Genomic DNA, 15,787 nt, shown 5'->3' with positions numbered 1-15,787 from the left:
TCTCCATAATGGAGAGTCAGGGTCTATATTGTTTTATGCTATTTTAGCTTAAATAGGGTATTTAGGTCCTGCCTAATACTGATGATCATGTGCTAAGAACAATTAAGTAGGGTTGGTTCGAAGACTATCGAGATGATGATCGTATGACTTGTTATGAATAACGAGTAGAAGTTGTATGATGATGATTAGTAGGACTTGTTAGGATTAGTATTACTTCCAACAAACTCGATACTCGCGGTCTCGAGACTTGTAATGTTTTATCTTTGTTCGGTCTTTTGAATTTGGAGGCTAATATGATGAATTGTATTCGGAGACTAATCTTCTATTGTATTTGATGAATCTGCTGTTGTTGTGTGCTACTGTCTATATTCTGTTAAATAATATATTTTGTAACGTGTGCAAAAACTAGAAAAGTAAAAAAAATAAAACCTAATATTCATACTAATGGCGCATCACTACAGAGTGCGCCATTAGTATGCCAAGTATACTAATGGCGCATCCATCCGCAGTGCGCCATTAGTGTGCCAAAGCACATGGTTAAATATGGCCCCTGGGAGGCACACTAATGGCGCATGGTGTTATATACTAATGGCGCACTGGATGGTGCGCCATTAGTATACCAGATACTAATGGCGCACCAGTGGTGCGCCATTAGTAAAAATTACTAGTGGCGTGCTACTAATGGCGCACCGGTGATGCGCCATTAGTAGGCAAAACCGGTGCGCCATTAGTAGGCCTTTTCCTAGTAGTGGGCCTCCTGGTCAAGAACAGGATAAAGGACTGCCGTGAGGAAGACGCAATTTCATTCTTCTGCAATAACTGCATGGACAAGGGAATTCTCAATGCCATAAGTCGTCGCGAAATTACACACTTTGCCGACTTGGTGTCCATAGTGTGAAAGTATTGCGCGATGGAAAGCGCCTGGAAAACCGAAATAAAATTTTGGGATAATCCGGCCCTGAATACAAACCCAGTCCGAAATAAAAGGGTGCATTATCACAATACACCTGGGTTAACTACCAAAAAGCAAAAGCCCTCTACGGGGAAAGGAACCGTACTGGAGGGATGGCTCAACGGACCCTGCAAAATTCATAGTACAACGGATGCGATACCAATGCACAGCCTTAGAGCATGCTGGATACTCCGGCAGGTGGCAAAAGTGGTGAGGATCTACTCCTCCCAAAAACCACAGAGCACCACCCCGAGGACAACAGTACGGTCTTAACGGTCTTCGAGACCTTTGCGTCAAATAAAAGACGGAAGCGAACACTCCGCAGCACGTCCGAAATCTGCCACATAGCAGAAACAAATCCTTGGAGCGACACGGCTATTACCTTCAATGCTAGTGACGAACCTAAATTCCGAACAGCCCGAGTACCAGCCGCACTGGTCCTCAGTCCAATCGTGGACGGCTTTCGACTCACCAAGGTACTCATGGACGGCGGCAGCGGATTAAACCTCATCTACGAGGAAACTCTTCAAAAGATGGAAATAGACTGGAGCCGCATTAAGCAAAGCAGCACAACCTTTAGAGCAATCATCCCAAGTCGGGAAGCACGCTGCACCAGAAAAATCACACTAGATGTGGTATTCCGCACGCCGGATAATTACAGGTCCGAAGAAATTACATTCCAAGTGGCCCCGTTCAGTAGCGAGTACCACGCTCTACTAGGGCGGGAGGCGTTCACAATCTTCCAAGCCATACCCCATTACGGGTACATGAAGCTCAAAATGCCCGGGCCCAATGGAATCATCACTCTTGTTAGTGATCCGGACATAGCACTCCGCGTCGAAAATAAGACAACTGCACTGGCCCTTGAGGCACTATCCGAGGCCCTAGCGGCCGAAGAACTAACTGCGATGCGCTCCACAGTAAACAGGGACGGCGTGATACTCGATAAAAGATCCAAGTCCACCTCCTTTAAGCCGGCGCACGAAATAGTCAAATTCCAAGTTGATCCAATGGACCCTACAAAAACAGCTTCCACTGGGGCACAATTAAACCCTGATGTTGATGCCACACTACGAGAGTTCCTACACGAGAACTGGGATATTTTTGCCCGGCACCCTTCAGACATGCCAGGAATCCCACGCAGGCTGGCCGAACACAGCTTAAATATCATAAAAGGGTTCAAGCTAGTCAAGCAGGCTCTTAACGTTTCTCCGAGCCTAAAAGACAAGCCATGGGAGAGGAGCTAGCCAAGCTATTGGAGGCCAGATTCATCAGAGACATAAAACATCTGGACTGGCTAGCAAACTTGGTGATGGTACCAAAGAAGGACAAATCCTGGCGCTTGTGCATCGATTTTAAAGACCTTAACAAGGCCTGCCCAAAGGATCCCTTCCCCCTCCCCCGCATCGATCAAATAATCGATGCTACCGCAGCACATGATTCATTGTGTTTCCTCGACGCATACTCCGGCTACCATCAAATCAAAATGGCAGAGCCAGACCAAGCCGCAACGGCGTTCCGGTTCTGATAGATCATGGAGATACCGGTGTAAAGGAAGGGTGACGAGAGCGTGCAAAAGATGGTGGGGTGATCTCGGTTACCGGGTTCCCATGGATGAATGGCATGGCAACGAGGAGGACCGAGCAAGTGAAAACTCGGACATGGTGCAATCATAGGGTGCAACTCATACATCGCAAGCATTCATCCACGGGCGTCGTCACGATGGTTATACCTTCGAAGTGTGCAAACGGGACGGTTCTCGTTCGTCGTGGTACTTGGCGATTTCGGAGACGGGGGAGGACGAACTTGGCGGTCCTCGTAGAACTAGTACTTGGCGTTATCTCCGGTTGGTGTCGGGCATCGAGGTAGTTGGCGTAAAACCTTGTAGTCGTGCGGGCGGTCTTAGCAGTCCAACTCAAAGCCACGAAGAAGCACAAGACACCCAGCACAAGGAGGGCAGGAATGGTCGAACGGTGCAGGACCGAAGCTCCGACGAGGTGGAACCCAACGAGGCAAGGTCGGACGGGGCTTGAGGGGAAGCTGGTGGCGTCGGAGTCCTTTGCTCAAGCACAAAGGGACGATGGCGGCTTGAGGCAGAGGGGAACATGACGGGGCGGACGACAGCGGCAAGCTCGCTGGCACGCCTGGTGGCGGATCTCGCCGGGCGACGGAGGCACGGCGCTGTTGAATGGAGGCCATGGCAGATGGGGGTGGCGCGGAGCAGCAACCTGCTGCTGGTCGCCGATGCGGACGAGGCAAGGGGCGGCGAAGCGTCATGGCTGAGGGAGCAAAGGGGGAGGCCGAGCAGGGCATGCTGGTGGCCCTGTGGGCGTGACGGCGGCGAGGAGGCCAACGGGCTCTGGCCTGGTTCCTGGACCGAAGGAGGAGGGAGGATGAGGGGCGCGCGGGATCGGGCGTGGGGCGAGGACTTCTGCGGGAGGAGGACGAGGGAACCGAGCGCCACTCCTCCTGGTGTGTGGGGTTGGCTGCGGTAGGGGAGGATGAGAGAGAGCGGTGAGAGGAGGGGTTGCCTAGGGTTAGAAGGGGTGCGGGCTGGGCCTTAGAGGCCGGCCTAGTAGGGAGGTAAAAGGCCAGGGCCTTGGGCCTTTTGGTGGAGATTCTAAGAGGCCAGTCAGTGCAGGCTGCCTCTCACTCTCTCCCTATTAAACTATTTCCTTTAACAGAAAAAGCATAGAGAGAAGAGAAAAGAAGAGGGGGGGTTAGGGAAAGAATTACGCACGAGGGATAATTTTTACGGACTCGTCAAGATGTGCACGGTCCATGAAAAAATAGGAGAGGCATGATTGCAAGAATTTAATTCAAAGTCATTTGAATTTAATTCAAATGGTTTGAACAAGGACTAGGAATTAGAGGTTTCCAAAAATGTTCGGATTTTTGGTGGAGCCCCGGTAAAAGGGAAAAGAAATTTTTGGGCAAGGTTTGGAGATCAACTCGAAGCAGAAAAGGCATGGGGTTATTTTGCACGTGTATTATGATGATTCCAAATTAATGGAATATTTATAATAGCTCCCTAAATATTAGGAGGATAATGTTATAAAGAGAAGTCACTCTTCCCTCGATTTAAATGGACCAAAGATCCATGCAATTTATTTAAGTGAGTTTTAAAATGGGTTGCATGATGACATGATGCAATGCACATGATGCAAAGAACCAAACAAATCACACGACGAAACCCGGAAACCCTGGAAGGCATCTGAATCTCCGGTCTTGGGGCGTCACAGAGGGGCTCAGGCGGTGGCGCGTTTCGGTCGTCAGTGAAGCGGCGGCTAGGAGACGCAAATAGTGTAGGGAGGAAGGGGAAACAAAGAGAAGCTCACGGCGGGTCTGAGGGGTGGTCAGTGGGCTCGGGGAGGCGCTGGAGCGAGCGGGGCGGCGAGGACGATCTCCGGCGACCCGAGGAGGAAGACGATGGCGGGACGGGGATGCAGAACTCCTGGTGAAGCGTAGCTCGATGAGGAGGAAGAGGGCATTGTGGAGGAGCTTCTTGGCACGTCGGTGGGGCATATGGTGGTCGGTGGCCGCAGTGGCAGCGAGCGGCGGTGGCGAGCGCGCTTAGGTGTGCTGCGGGGAGAGAGCCGAGGAGGGGAAAGGAGCACGGGGAAAGCGTGAGGCCGTCGGGGAGGTTGCATGGCGTCTCCAGCTAGGCTCCAGCATCGATGGAAGGAGGAGGTGGCTCGGGCGCGTGCTGGCGTGCGGCGTCCTACTGGCGCGGGGAGGAAGACGCCCCTGCCCCTGGTGGGCTGGGCTATCTTACCGGGCCGCCAGCTGGCCAGGTAAGTGGGCTGCAAGGTCAGTTTCTCTCTCTCTCTTTTATTTTCTGTTTTCTGTTTTTGTCTTTGTTTCTGGATTTAGTAAAAAATACTAAATCATTAAATATAATCCTGAAATAAATTTCGGGCACTGTTGGAATTATTTCCAACAGCCCACAACCACTTCCAGAACTATTTCGGCATTTTAATTATTTATAGAAATTAAATGCCCAAATTCAAATACTGTATGAGTTCATTCAAAAATCCAAATTGATCTAGAAAAATGTGCACCATTTTTGTCAGAGGTGCTGGACCAATTTAGAAATGATGAACATTTCTAAAGAGCATTTTCGGTTCAAAGAAAAGATTTAAGTTTGAACCTAGTTGAGTTTCATTTGCTGCTAGGGTTTATCAGCCCCCATTTCAAATTAAAAAAGTAATTTAGACATGATGCATGGATGCTTGTGCCACTAATTGCAAACAATTCTAGGGCTTTGACAGTTTGTATGAGTAAATACAGTGATACAAGAGCAAAGCAGTATGCACGATAGCAATGGAATCTTAAATGAGAACAGTTGTTCTTCAGGTTTAAGCACTTGTTCTACATGAACAGAGTACAGTAAGACGCACACATATAGTACTTAAAATAAAATGAGCTCATAGACCTTACCACATTCTTGGTTCGGGACCAGTAAAGAACAAGGCATTCCCAGTCATCGTCCTGTAAATGTGTCTCAGGAGAACGTAAGGGAATTTGATGAGTTTCTTTGCCAGTGAAGTACATTTTCTTCAGGCAATTCCGATACTACCACCAAGCATTCTTGAAGATAGCAGAGGTATTAACACAGGTTACCTCATCCTGAGTTTCCAAATTGGTCCTTCTCTATAGAGAACAATGGGAAAATTTGTTGTATTATAACCATCAAGGAGGTAGAATGTATGGGACAAACCAAAGTAATTGCCATGAATAACATTTCTTACACATAACTCCTGGACAAACACCTGCAACTGGCATTTTCCTTCATCTTCAGTATAATATTTCCATGATGGGAAGATACGCACATAGGATTTAACAACACCAATGTGATAGATGCTAAACTATGAATGGCTGGTTGTGCTTCCTCCATAGGAATAGGTGTACTAACTGGTGGAGTTGGGGTTCACCATGGTAGTAGTGGCGCTTTTGTGGCACCCCGGCTCAGAGAAAACTGGAACGCCCCATATTCCAGCCTAGAGATCGAGGTGAAGTCTTTTGGAATATGACACTACTTAGTATAGAACAAACCAACTCTCTATTACAACAGAAATAGGAATACATGGTCTCCGATATAACAAAGAATAACATCGGCACGGCGACACTACGCCAAACACGCTTGCTCTATACAAGCAGCATAACAAATTGAGGCATCGGAACAACTACTGGCAGCAGAACAACGAATGGCGATGATGGACTCTAATCCGCAGGGACTCTGGTTGGAACGTTTATCCTAGCTTGCGGACACAGGAACAACACCAAACAATCAAGCAATCCTGGCACGACCTGCAAACTGGCATGACACACCAGGTCAGTACATTGAATGTACTTGCAAGCTCACAATAACCAGAAGCATTCAAGACAAATAACAGCATGGCAATTACAGGTTAAGCTGGAATTATCATGAGATCTTCAAGATAACATGGCATGAACAACATGAACATAATACTGCTAGAACAATATGAGCATAGCATGTCCCACATGATACAACTAGAACAATACGAGCATGGCATGGACATATAAACAGGATGACACAATCATGCAACATGTTGACATTATATGCACCACTTATTCTGCTCGGGTTACCATCATATGCATCACTTACCAACCTCGAACATTACACGATCATCTCAGGATCAATTCAAGCTTGGTATAAACAATACCATAGTAATCATTAAATGACCACAAGGAGCTTGATCTTTACCCACGATTCTCGCACAACATCACGAATACTTATCAACTTGGTATCCTCGATACCACGATGATCATCTCACGATCACAAGCAGAACCATTCTTGGCTCAACGGGTTACCTCGTAACCACACGGTGATCATTCATGGATCACAGCACCAACTTATCTCATCATCAAACCAGGGTTGTTATTAAGCAAGTTATTATTAATATTACTGTTGATCCATAGTGTGACTGACAAGAACTGGACCCTTATCCGTAGGCACGACTATCGATAGATTTAATACACACTCTGCAGAGGTTAGCACACTGTACCCACACCACGGAACCCATGGCCTCGCACTCCCATTAGGGTGAACCAATGGCGTTCCGACAAAACCGTCCTACTTCCATGACACTGTCCCAGCCACTCTGACCAACTCCCCTTTGGGCTAAGTCATGGGTGGCCCCGTGCCTACCAAAGACACCAACGGCCACCGTCGTGGCAAAACATAAATGGTCCCAAACGGGGTCAAGCGCGCAACACAACTCAGGCACACAAGGCTTATGCCGTCCTACCTGATCAGGGTAGCGCCCATGCATAACCTTCCCTCGTTGGAGGCACCGGCGAGAGGTATGACAATAGATCCAGTTAGGACCTTCCCAATAGGTAAGCGTGGTTGCACTGGTCAGCTCGACATGGTGGCACCATGACTCAGCCAATAGTTGTTCAAGTTCAATTTAATCTCGTTAAACTTGAATGCAATATGCTGAGCCATGATAAAATAACATGATGCAAATTACAATGCATACACATGATATCAACATAACACATGGAGGTGCAACATAACTATTAACCATATCAACAATGAATCATATCCAACTGAGCATGGCATACTGACTAGCATGAACATCACAAGTACATACTTCTCAGAAACATAGCATGACCACTAGCATCAACAATAAATATCTTGCAAGCACATATCAACAATGTCATCTGTCGGTGTTCTGGGAACGGGAGTCCCCATACTTGCCTGCCTGTGGCCTGCGGCGTGGCGGAGCCAGCAGGTCGTACATCACATCTTCACCAACAAAGCATCCAAGACCCTCGTGAGGTGGACGACGTAAGACCTCCTCCCGAGCGGCCTAGTCAGGCAAGCTCGTGAGGGGCGGAGATATCAAGGCGAAGCGAACCTCAGGAGGCTCTCGTGACGTGAGCCATGACGATCGGCACCAGGCGGGCGCCAGCGCATGCATCATCCTTGTTTCCTCTTTGGTGCAAAGGGGGCAGGCGCAGCCGCGGAGTACCGAGGCATCAGGAAAAGGTTTCCATTTTGGTGCAACAAGACCAAGACCATGGACTGCAAGACGGAGGTCATCGTGGAGCCCAAGACGGCGTCACCACCAGAGCCTTTCACAGGCGCAGACTACCTTTTGTCAGGATAGCTTGTACTAGTTGTCCCCCTTTAAATTAGCCCACCATTGTTGGCTCCCTTCCCGCTCAATATTTGGGAAGAGGACCAGGGCCTCTATAAATAGGAATAGCCACCACCATAGTAGGGAGGAAGGAGACCCAGAGATCTCATCTGACACAGAGAGAGACACAAGTCGGAAAGCACAAGAACACCTCAACCTCAGGAGGCTGTTCTTTCCCTTGTATTGTTCATCATCAGCCCAAGAGGCAATCCACCACCACCACACTGGAGTAGGGTATTACACCACAATGGTGGCCCGAACTAGTATAAACCCCGTGTCTTTCTGTGTTGTGAGTTTGTTGAGTCCATCCGCAAGATCTTAGCGAGCTAGAGCGTAGATTGGTAGGAGGGAAAGACTTCGCGCGCACCCCAGTGTTCGAACCTTAAGGGTTAGCTAGAGCACCACATCCAACATTTGGCATGCCAGGTAGGGGTGCGCTGTAGCTTCCTTTCCATCAGTCCATCGCTCCGTCGCTCCGTCGTATCCACGTCGGACGCTCGCCGTGCTCGAGCTGAGCGTTGGGCTGCCCTCGCCGCCCGCGTCGCTCAGACGGCTCCTGTCGGCGGGCCACCTTGTCGTTCCCCGTCCCTCGCCGCCAACGCTGCCACCAGCCCGGTGGGTAACGTGCAGCAGTCATCCTCGCAGCATCCTTTGGTGCGGCAGGACGGCCGCACTGCTACTCCATCACTCACCCCTGCTGGTTCTTCGTCCCACGCGCACCGCGCTCCCATGGAGGCATGGGCCTCGTGAGGACCGCTGGTAGGACCAACCTCGCGAGGGCGCCTGGAGAGACCGGCCTCGTGAGGATCGCCCCCAGGGTAACGTGGTCTTCCCCCGTTGCCGCCACTAAGAAGGAACGACGACCACCACCAGGACGAGGGGGCTGGGGTCTTCAAGGAGCCGCGTGCGATCTCTTGCATCTTGGGCGGTGCTCAGGCCTCAGCCTCTCAGCGCATCTTCAAACAGTTCGCTCGCGAGGTGAACGCGGCGCTCCCTAAGCTCGAGGCCACGCGCCCGCTCAAGTGGTCCCAATGCGCCATCACCTTCGACTCGGCCGACCAGCTCAAGTGCGCAGCCACCGCTGGCACACTCCCTATGCTGTGCTCCCCAGTCATCAGCAATGTGCAAGTCACCAAGACTCTCATCGACGGCGGCGCAGGGCTCAACGTCCTATCCGTCGACACGTTCGACAACCTCCAAGTGCCCTATGAGCAGCTCCAGCCAACCAAACCTTTCTCAGGAGTGACTGACGGTTCCACCACACCGATAGGGCAAGTCCGCCTGCCTGTCACCTTCGGGGAGCGCAAGAACTACCGCACCGAGCTCATCGACTTCGACGTCGCGCACATCCTCCTGCCGTACAATGCCATCCTTGGGTATCCAGCCATGGCGAAGTTCATGGCAGTCACTCATCACGGCTACAACGTTCTCAAGATGCCAGGAAGCGAGGGAATCATCATGGTCCCATGTGAAGAAAGGGATGTGGTGTGCTCCCTTGAGCGCGCCTTCCAAGCCGCAGCAATCGACAACCCTGACAGCAGAAGTGAAGGCCCTCCGGAGACCATCCCCAAGAAGAAGCTGCCCCGCCGCGTAGGACCCCAAGAAGATGGCGTCGCGTCAGGAGCCTTGTCAGGATCAGCACCCACTCCAGGGGCGCCTCCCTCCACTATATAGGAAAGCGCGCCTGGCACCCTCCTCAGGCAGGACTTGGGGGCTCTCTCCTGGAGAGCCTCAGACCTTACCAACCTCACGAGGGAGGCGCTTGGGCACCACTTGGAAGCATGCTTCACGACACGCTTTCCTCACAAGAGCACAGGGCAAGGAGTGCCCACCACCCAGGAGTTCATCACAAGACCACTCAAGAGCTACAAGACGCGAGAGCCATGCGCGGCGACAGCCGCTCACCAAGCGCGGCTCACCATCCAGGCGAGGGTGCTGAACTGCGTGTCTGCATTGATGTCCCAGGGCTTAACAGGGACGCATCTCAGGAACGCTTCTGGCCATCACGTGCGGGCCACTGTGAGGGTCCACCACACAACTACGTTCGCATGCCCTTCGGCTTGCCGAGCGTGGCGTCGGCCTATCAGCGCAACGTGCGGCAAGTCCTGGCGGCTCAGGAGGCCAGGTTCCACGCCGTTCTGGAGGAGATGGAGACGGTCTTCAGGGAACCTCCTGAGCCCCCAGAGCCTCCCGAGGCTCAGGGTCCCGGTGGCTCATGAGGAGCCATTCCTTCAACGTGTGGCTTCACCTGCACCAACTCTACTTCGTCTACAGAACCAGGTGACATCTTCCAAGTTCATTTAAGCTGGGAGCGCCCCTCGGGCTGCATTATTCCCAGGCCACACGGGTCCGTCCCTGTGGCATGTATCCCTTTTGCTTATGTCTTTGGCTTACCTTGTTGGGGGCGCCCCTCGGGCTGCATCATTCCTAAGACGCTCGGGCCAGACCCGGTGGCATGTATCTTCCTGCATTTACCTAAGTCGATCTGCTCTTCATGCTTAACTTGCCAACTGCTATCACTTGCTCGATCATCGCCTTCCTCAGGGCCTCTACACAGGCACGGTGTTGGTGCATGGGTCCGTCCCTGCCATGACTGTCGGTGTTCTGGGAACGGGGGTCCCCAGACTTGCCTGCCTGCGGCCCGCGGCATGGCGGAGACAGCAGGCCGTATGGCCCATCTTCATCAACAAAGCATCCAAGACCCTCGCGAGGGTCCAAGACTCGCGAGGCGGACGACGCAAGACCTCCTCCCGAGCGGCCTAGTCAGGCAGGCTCGCGAGGGGCGGAGATATCAAGGCGAGGTGAACCTCATGTGGCTCTCGTGATGTGAGCCACGACGATCGACACCAGGCGGACGCCAGCGCGTGCAGCGTCCTTGTTTCCTCTTTGGTGCAAAGGAGGCAAGTGCAGCCGCGGAGTACCGAGGCATCAGGCAAAGGTTGCCATTCCGGTGCAACAAGACCAAGACCATGGACTGCAAGACGGAGGTCATCGTGGAGCCCAAGACGGCGTCACCACCAAAGCTTTGTGCAGGCAAAGACTACTTTTGTCAGGATGGCTCGTACTAGCTATCCCCCTTCAAATTAGCCCGCCATTGTTGGCTCCCTTCCCACTCGATATTTGGGAAGAGGACCAAGGCCTCTATAAATAGGACTAGCCACCACCATAGTAGGGAGGAAGGAGACCCAGAGATCTCATCAGACCCAGAGAGAGACACAAGTCGGAAAGCACAAGAACACCTCAACCTTAGGAGGCTATTCTTTCCCTTGTAATGTTCATCATCAGCCCAAGAGGCAATCCACCACCACCACACTGGAGTAGCGTATTACACCACAACGGTGGCCCGAACCAGTATAAACCCCGTGTCTTTCTGTGTTGTGAGTTCGTTGAGTCCGTCCGCAAGATCTTAGCGAGCTAGAGCGTAGATCGGTAGGAGGGAAAGAGTTCGCGCGCACCCAAGTGTTCGAACCATAAGGGTTAGTCGGAACTCCACATCCGACATTTGGCGCGCCAGGTAGGGGTGCGCCGTAGCTTCCTTTCCATCAGTCCATCCCTCCGTCGCTTCGCCGTCTCCATGTCGGACGCTTGTCGTTCTCAAGCTAAGCGTCAGGCTGCCCTCGCCGCCCGTGTCACTAAGACGGCTCCCGTCGGCGGGCCACCTCGTCGTTCCCCGTCCCTCGCTGCCAACGCTGCCACCGGCCCGGTGGGGAACGAGCAGCAGTCGTCCTCGCAGCATCCTTTGGTGCGGCAGGACGACCGCACTGCTACTCCATCACTCTCTCCTGCTGGTTCTTCGTCCCACGCACACCGCGCTCCCATGGAGGCACGGGCCGCGCTCACCCCATCGACGACCTCTACGAGGAGTGGCTCGACCACGTTGCCGAGCTCGTCCATGCTGCAGGGGGCTCTCCGACGCCATCCATCTCTCTATCTCCCCCTCAACCAGCCGCGAGCGACGGGGCTCATGGCGTAACTCCACTGCCTCGACCCCAAGACGGTGCCTTGGCACCAAGGCGCGCGCCTCCACGGCGTGATCCACCGCACCCGACGCCCGCACGTGAAGAAAGAAGTTGCGAAGAAATCCCGTGGCCGTGAGAAGCTGCACCGGCGTTCCCCGCGCCACCTCGTCAAGACTGCGTACCACCTGCAGCAGCGCAGCGCGGACCTCGTCAAGACCTAGCTCCACCTCCGATGCAGGCCCCGGCAACCACGGTCGGCTACCGCGCCTTCACCCCTGACCTGCGTAGCGTTGCCTAGCCAGGCAAGTTCAAGCCAGATCTGCCTCCTCGATATGACGGCACCGCCGACCCCGCGGAGTTCCTGCAGCTCTATGAGTTGAGCATCGAAGCGGCCAACGGCGACGAAAAAGTCATGGCGAACTGGTTTCCCATGGCTCTCAAGGATGGGGCCCGCTCCTGGCTCCTGAACCTGCAGCACGGCTCGATCTCCTCCTGGGACGAGATGCGTGACCGCTTCGTGGCTAACTTCCAGGGCACTCGCGGCCGCCCACCGGCCGTGGGCGATCTACCCCGCATCAAGCAATAGTTAGGACAGACCCTCCAGAAGTACATCCAGCGCTTCAACAACACCCGCCTCTAGATTCCCAAGGTCATGGACGAAGCCATCATCTCCGCGTTCTCAGATGGCGTCCGTGACGTCAAGATGAAGGAAGAGCTGGATATCAACTAGGAGCTTTGCACATATCAGGAGCTGTTCAACTTGGCGACCAAGTGCGCGAGAGCTGAGGAGGGGCGCCACTCTCTCCTTGAGCTGCCAGCTGTAGGAGTGGAGGAGAAGAAGGCCAGGGCCAAGGACGTGAAGTGCAAAGAGGCAGTGGTGCTCGCAGCGGAGCCCGACACCAAGCGAGGCAGAGATCAGCCCGAGTCATCCAAGAACGGTTGTCCGTTATGCGCCTTCCACAACCTGAACACCCATAACACCAGCGACTGTCAAGAGCTCAGAGCCATACGGGAAGGACGCTTCGGTCGACGCCCCGAGCGCAATGACCGGGGCTACGGCCGCGGAGGAGGACGTGGAGGCGGGCGCTGGGACGACCGGGGCCCGCGCCAGGAGTGGCGTGACCGGCCTCGTGAGGACCGCTGGCAGGACCAACTTCACGAGGGCGCCTGGAGGGACCTGCCTCGTGAGGATCGCCCCTAGGGCAACGTCGGTCTTCCCCCATCGCCGCCATCGAGAAGGTAAGACGACCACCACTAGGACGAGGGGGCTGGGGGCTTCCAGGAGCCACGTGCGATTGCTTGCATCTTTGGTGGTGCTCAGGCCCCAGCCTCTCAGCGCATCTTCAAACAGTTCGCTCGCGAGGTGAATACGACGCTCCCCAAGCTCGAGGCCACGCGCCCGCTCAGATGCTCCCAATGCGCCATCACCTTCGACTTGGCAGACCATCTCAAGTGCGCAGCCACCGCTGGCACACTCCCTATGTTGTGCTCCCCAGTCATCAGCAATGTGCAAGTCACCAAGACTCTCATCGACGGCGGCGCAGGGCTCAACGTCCTATCCGTCGACACGTTCGACAACCTCCAACTGCCCTATGAGCAGCTCCAGCCAACCAAGCCTTTCTCAGGAGTGACTGACGGTTCCACCACACCGATAGGGCAAGTCCGCCTGCCTGTCACCTTTGGGGAGCGCAAGAACTACCGCACCAAGCTCATCAACTTCGACATCGCGCACATCCGCCTGTCGTACAATGCCATCCTCGGGTATCCAGCCCTGGCCAAGTTCATGGCAGTCACTCACCATGGCTACAACGTCCTCAAGATGCCAGGAAGTGGGAGAATCATCACGGTCCCATGTGAAGAAAGGGATGCGGTGTGCTCCCTTGAGCGCGCCTTCCAAGCCGCAGCAATCGACAACCCTGACAGCAGAAGTGAAGGCCCTACGGAGACCATTCCCAAGAAGAAGCTGCCGCGCCGCGCAGGACCCCAAGAAGATGGCGACGCGTCAGGAGCCTCCTCAGGATCGGCGCCCACTCCAGGGGCGCCTCCCTCCACCGCATAGGAAAGCGCGCCTGACGCCCTCCTCAGGCAGGACTTGGGGGCTCCCTCCTGGAGAGCCTCAGACCTTGCCAACCTCACGAGGGAGGCGCTTGGGCACCACTTGGAAGCATGCTTCACGGCACACTTTCCTCAGGAGAGCACAGGGCAAGGAGTGCCCACCACCCAGGAGTTCATCACCAAGACCACCCAAGAGCTACAAGACGCGAGAGCCATGCGCGGTGACAGCCGCTCACCGAGCGCGGCTCACTATCCAGGCGAGGGTGCTGAACTGCGCGTCTGCATCAACATCCCAGGGCTCAACAGGGCCGCATCTCAGGAACGCTTCTGGCCATCACGTGCGGGCCGCTTTGAGGGTCCACCACACAGCTACGTTCGCATGCCCTTCGGCTTGTCGAGCGTCGCGTCGACTTACCGATGCAACCTGCAGCGTGTACTGCGGCTCAGGAGGTCGGGTACCACGCCGTCCTGACAGAGATGGCGCTGGTCTTCAGGGAACCTCCTGAGCCCCCAGAGCCTCCCGAGGCTCAGGGTCCCGGTGGCTCATGAGGAGCCGTTCCTTCAACGCGTGGCTTCAGCTGCACCAACTCTACTTCGTCTACAGAACCAGGTGACATCTTCCAAGTTCATTTAAGCTGGGAGCGCCCCTCGGGCTGCATTATTCCCAGGCCACATGGGTCCGTCCCTGTGGCATGTACCCCCTTTCCTTATATCTTTAGCTTACCTTGTTGGGGGCGCCCCTCGGGCTGCATCATCCCCACGCCCCCTGGGCCAGACCCAGTGGCATGTATCTTCCTGCATTTACCCAAGTCGATCTGCTCTTCATGCTTAACCTGCCAACTGCTATCACCTGCTCGATCATCGCCTCCCTCCGGGCCTCTACACAGGCACGGCGCTGGTGCATGAGTCTATCCCTGCCACGACCGACAAATCTGAGTGGTCGAGCTCTGGCTCGCGGCACGCGCCGTGCACGTCACCTCACCAGGCCCTCAGTGCCTTCACTTCATCCGGACCAACCAGCGGCAGGCAGGCGGCACTAACGGCAAACCATGTTTCTTCTTGTGCCCGTCCACAGGGACCCCGCGGGAAGGATAGAAGGTGGCACTGCGAGTATCCTTTTCTCTTGTGCGATTCGCTTGCACGTTAAAAGGGGGGCTCCTGAGCATCGCGACTCAGGAGCTCTTACTGGCTCTCCAGCCCTCACTCCCTGGCCTTGACCACGGCATCGCGACCTGGCATACCAGTGGCGGCTGAGCTCGCTCGAGGGCCGGGACCTGAGGATGTAGAGCATTAAGGAGAGCTCGAGAGAAGGAAAACTCGTACGGACCGGCCAAGCTATGTCGTGTAAGCTGGCCCGCAGCCCTAGCGCAACACCAGGAATCACCGCAAAGTCAGCAAGATAAGTCTCGCCCTCGGATCGGCTAAATATTTGGGCCTAGTAGCCGCTCACACCATGTTGCAACCCCGTTGCGGCCAAGTCAGCTTCCTTTCTTTCCTTACCATAGCCGCTTGGGCGCTAAGGGGGACCTCCTGAGCATCGCGCCTCAGGGGCTCTTACTAGACCTCGGGCCGTGCACCTCCTAGCCTTGACCACGGCATCGCGACCTGGCATACCAGCGATGGTTGTAGCCGCCTTGGGACCGGGACCTGTC

The sequence above is a fragment of the Triticum urartu genome, chromosome 2, assembly GCF_003073215.2.
Source record: "Triticum urartu cultivar G1812 chromosome 2, Tu2.1, whole genome shotgun sequence".
Taxonomy (NCBI): domain Eukaryota; kingdom Viridiplantae; phylum Streptophyta; class Magnoliopsida; order Poales; family Poaceae; genus Triticum; species Triticum urartu.
This window is presented reverse-complemented; position numbering follows the sequence as displayed.